The sequence below is a fragment of the Diachasmimorpha longicaudata genome, unplaced genomic scaffold (assembly GCF_034640455.1).
Source record: "Diachasmimorpha longicaudata isolate KC_UGA_2023 unplaced genomic scaffold, iyDiaLong2 ctg00000094.1, whole genome shotgun sequence".
In the NCBI taxonomy this organism is placed as follows: Eukaryota; Metazoa; Arthropoda; class Insecta; order Hymenoptera; family Braconidae; genus Diachasmimorpha; species Diachasmimorpha longicaudata.
The window spans coordinates 50,001-55,000 of record NW_026973917.1 but is presented as its reverse complement, the minus strand read 5'-3'; the positions used below and the strand labels follow the sequence as shown (position 1 = coordinate 55,000).

Sequence of the window (5,000 nt, the reverse complement as noted above, 5' to 3'; positions counted from 1 at the left end):
GTGAGGAGAGGCGTTCGGCAGGGTGACCCAATGAGTACTATAATCTTCTCGTTGGTCACTGATCGTGTGCTGCAATCCGTGCCATCATCCGTCGGGTATCAGATGGGATCCGACCATCTTTTGAATGCCATCGCTTACGCCGATGATATTTGTCTGGTATCATCGTCAACCACCGGAATGTCAGCGGCGTTGATCGCGGTTGAGGACGCGGCCGGCCGTCAGGGGCTCGCATTTAACACATCGAAATGCGTGGCCACCTCCATTGTGCCGTCGGGGCGGGAAAAGAAGGTCAAAATAGTGACCTCTCCCCAGTTCAGGCTTCGTGACGGCTTATCCATAAAGCAGTTGGGCCCCACCGAGGAGTGGCGATACCTCGGTGTCAATCTTAGCCCAGCTGGCCTGAAGAGGGTTTCTCCGTCCGTGGAGGTGGAGCTGGAGCGTATCACGCGAGCTCCCCTGAAACCGCAGCAGCGACTGGTCATCTTGCGCTGCTTCCTGATACCCAGATACTACCATCGTCTGGTGTTGGCCGGTTGTACCCTGAAGGTCCTGCGTGCCCTGGACCTTCAGGTGAGAGCGGCGGTTCGCAGATGGTTGCGTTTCCCGAAGGATGTACCGGTATCCTATTTCCATACTGCCTGCAGAGATGGGGGTCTGGGTATCCCCTCATTCTTCACGTCCATCCCTGGCCTGATGCGTGATAGGCTCATGACGATGGAGCATTCTTCATTCCAAGCGGTGAGGGGTGCATACGAATCGGAGTGGGTCCAGAGCCGTATTCATTGGACTGATAGAGCCTTGAACCCGAATGGGGAGAGGCTCTACAGCCGTGAATTGCGGCACAAGCATTGGGCTGGCAAACTTTACAGCTCTGTGGATGGCAAAGAGTTGAGGGAATGTGGGCGGACGTCGGCTTCAACGAGATGGGTTGGTGCGGGGGTATCGGGCGTGCCTGGAAGGGATTATGTTCAGTACCACCACATCCGCATCAACTGTCTCCCCACCCTGGTCCGTACGTCGCGCGGTGAGCGGCGCCTGCACGCTAGCATCAAGTGCCGGGCTGGGTGTGCTTGCACGGAGACTGCCGCGCACGTGATCCAATCCTGTTTCCGTACACACGGGGGCAGGGTTAAGCGGCATGATGCCGTGTGCAGGACCCTCGCCGAACATCTGCGATCTCGTGCCATGGAGGTTCTGGTAGAGCCGCATCTTCGCACGGGAGAAGGGTTGAGGAAGCCTGACCTTTTGGTTAAGTGGGGTACTCGGGGCCTTATTGTCGACGCTCAGATAGTGTCTGGTGGTCCTCCGCTCGACAGCAGTCATCGGAGGAAGGTGGCAAAGTACGACACATCGGAGGTGAAGCAGGTGGCAGCTGCTGCCCTCGATGTGCCACCGACGTCGGTGACCGTCACTTCGTGCACCATCTCGTGGAGGGGTGTATGGAGTGGGGCGTCTGCTGACTCATTACGAGCCGATCTGGGCGTGCCAATGGGGCTATTAAGTGGTATAGCGACGCGGGTTATGCAGGGGTCCCACACGAACTGGACCCGTTGGGGCCTGATGACATCTAGGGCTCCGAGAGCGCGTGTGGGGGTGGGCTAATCTGGATTTCGCCCCCATCGCAGTTGGTTACCTGCGCCAAAGTCCCTGCGAACGACACCGTGCAGGGCTTAAGATCTTTAATTCGGCAGCAGGAAATAGAGCCGTCGCCCCCGAGGATATCGGTGGGTAAGAGAAGGGGTTTTAGTGGGTATGCTGTCCGCAGTGACTCCCACACTACCTTAGCATCACTGCTAAGGTGCCTATAAAAGGTTTCCCCTTCTTAAAAAAAAAAAAAAAAAAAAAAATAGCCAAATGCCTCGTCATCTAATTAGTGACGCGCATGAATGGATTAACGACGATTCTCGCTGTCCCTACCTACTTCCCGCAGGGGGTGTAATGGCGGATAAAACCGCCCTTACACACGGGGTGTGACGACCCCGCGGTCCCTGAGTCGAACTTGGTGTAAGGATTGGGATCCCCCTTTTGGGGGGTCTCAATAATTACACCTAGGGGGGTTGCGGGTGCAGGGTGAGTCCCTGTACCCATGGGGGGTTTCGGAGGGTGGGGGTCGCGAATTGGGTCGCGAGGGAGGGCGAAATCGCCCGGTGGAGGGGTGGTTCCACGTGGTGGAGGGGTGGTCCCACGGGTCGGAGGGCGGAATCGGTTGGTGGACGGGGAATTCCACGCGCGGGTGGGGGTTCGGGGGGACAGGCTGCTTCGCAGTGCGAAGGGCATGGACACTGCGGTTCTCGCAAGTGGTTCCAGCCACGCGTTAGTAGTCGGAACCTCCCGCAACGGTGGAGGCCGGCGAAAACGCGACGCCACACGTGGGGGTTGGGCCAGGGGGAGTGGGTGGGTATCCCTCGGAAAAGGGACGGTTCGCGGGGTGGTGCGGGGGAGGGGGGACTGGCTGCTTCGCAGTGCGAAGGGCATGGACATTGCGGTTCTCGCAACTAGTTCCAGCCACGCGCTAGTAGTTGGAACCTCCCGCAACGGTGGAGGCCGGCGAAAACGCGACGCCACACGTGGGGCTGGGTCTCAGGGGGAGTGGGTGGGTATCCCTCGGGAAAGGGACGGTTCGCGGGGTGGGTCGTCGGGTGGGATGGGTGGGTTCCCCCTTTCTGTGGGTCTGCTCCCTCTCTGCTCCTCTTTCGAGGGGAGTCGAGGCGGAGCACTCCTTCAGCGCCTCCACCGGGCCCCGATCCGAGCTCCCCAGCTCGGCGGGAACCGGAAGGCCCCCTCCCAGGGACGGTGCTCAGCGTCCCGAGCTACCCAGCTCGGTGCCGCGGGGAACCGCCCCATCTAACCCTTAGTCCTCTTATTCATTCTTTTTCTTTTACTTTTCAGCCTTTCAGCTATTGCCTTTCGGCACGGCCGGCGACCGTCTCGTCCACTTCTAACCATGGCAGAGCATCTATTGAAAACAATTCCGGAGTCTAAGCTGCCCCCAATCGGATCTCCGGGGGGGCACAATGATGCGTCCGTCGTGCGGCGAAGTCTGCGCATCGCTTCCCAGCATGCCAGAGGAACAACACCAGCAGCGACTACATCGAGGGACCCAAGGAGGGTGGTGCCCTCAAGGGTTCGTAGTCGCCCGCCGTGCGCCGGGGTACTGCCCTCCCGACGAGGGAAAGGTTCCAGCCTTCGTGCTGTCCACGAGGACGTCGCAGAGGACGAAGGAGTGACTGCGCATCCGAGCCAGCCAACGCCGGGATCTTCAAGATCATCAACCGGTGAGTCCACTCATTTATTAGGTAGGGTTCGCGAGTGCCAAGTTAGTCTATGTAGGATCGATAGTCATCGCGTCGCGACCGGAGGCTCACCGGTACCCCCCGTTCCAATAGGTCATCCTCCCCGGACCCCTGCGATCGAGGGACCGGGCGCGCAACGCGACGTTAGAATACTGCAATTGAACATGTCCCGCTCAATTGCAGTAACCGGGGAGGTCTTCCAGTTAATTCGCAAAGAGCGTCTGGACATATTGTTGCTCCAAGAGCCGTATGCCATTCGTGAGGCGAACACCTGGGCCATCCGCGGCCTAGGAGTCGGAATGCGTATTGCCGCGAGCTCAACGGAGCGACCGTGGGCGGCCGTCGTTGCGTGCAACTCCATCGTGGAGATTGCTTACGTGTCCCAATTAAGTAATGCACATTGCGTTTGTGCTGAAGCCCGCGTCCCCGGTGGATCCTTCTTCGTCGTCTCCAGTTATTTTCAATACTCGGACGACATAGAAATCCACCTGAGGCAGCTTGAAAAGGTTCTCAGCTGTCTCAGGGGTCGCCGCGTTCTGGTGGCGGCCGATTCGAACGCCCAACACTCCCTTTGGAGCCCCAGGACCACTGACCGTGGTGTCCTCCTGGGTGAGCTCATAGAGTCTTTCGGTCTCCGCGTCGCGAATGATGCTAGGCAGGGCCCAACCTTCAGGAGTGCCGCAGGTACGTCGTTCATCGACGTCACACTGGCCACCCCTGGCATGTATAAATTCATACGTGCATGGAGGTTGGAGGACGAGTGGTCCACCGGTGACCACACGTCGGTTTTCTTTCGTTTAGCAATCCGCAGTTCCTCACAGCGCGTCAATAACTCGGGAGTCGGCGAGGGCTCTACCATGCGGTTCAACGTTCGTCGGGCCGACTGGGAAAAGTTCGAGGCGACCCTCGATGAGGAGGCCCGTGAGAAACTCGTGGACCATCCGCTGGATTCTACAGCGGATGTTGAGAGAATGGCAGAAGTACTGGGTGACGTACTCACCAAAGCCTGCCAAGATTCGATGCCGCGCCGCAGACATTACCGTCGCGCGAATCCGTGGTGGACCGAGGAGCTGACCAGCAAACGCAAACTGGTCAGTCGTCTCCGAAACGGCTACCGAAGGGAGACTAACCCTGACGCGCGAAAAATTAAACAGAGTAGGTATCGTGTAGTCCTGCGATCGTATACCAGGCTACTTAGGACAACTAAAGAAAATAGCTGGCGCGGTTACATAACGACCGAAAGTAATGCGAATCCCTGGGGCTTCCATTATAAATACGCGGCTGATAAATTACGTGTAGGCACGGTACTCAGCACACTTAGAACCGCGAATGGCACGACACTTACAATGCGTGAGACTGCTGAGGTACTGTTGGACACACACGTACCTGACGATGACCCCAACGAAGACACACCCGAACAGACTGACATCCGTGAACGCGCGAGGAACTTAACGGTCCAGACAGAGGACGCACGAGACTTGACGGACGACCAACTTAAGGGTCTCGTAAAGACCCTTAAGAACGACAAAGCCCCAGGATGCGATCTAGTTGAAGTTAGGGTCCTAAAAGTCGCGGTCATGAGGATGCCTCACATCTTCACGCGACTCTTCAACGCCTGCCTTAAGCACGGCGTTTTCCCCACCGTTTGGAAAGTCGGCACACTTCGTGCTCTCCTCAAAGGAGTTCACAAGGATGTGTCCGACCCCA

At 58.0% G+C, this 5,000-nt stretch overlaps 1 pseudogene; it reads left to right on the top strand.

Annotated features, from left to right (window-relative positions):
* The window catches only part of LOC135171746 (large subunit ribosomal RNA), a 12,458-nt pseudogene that overhangs the window by 4,111 nt on the left and 3,347 nt on the right, over positions 1–5,000 (top strand).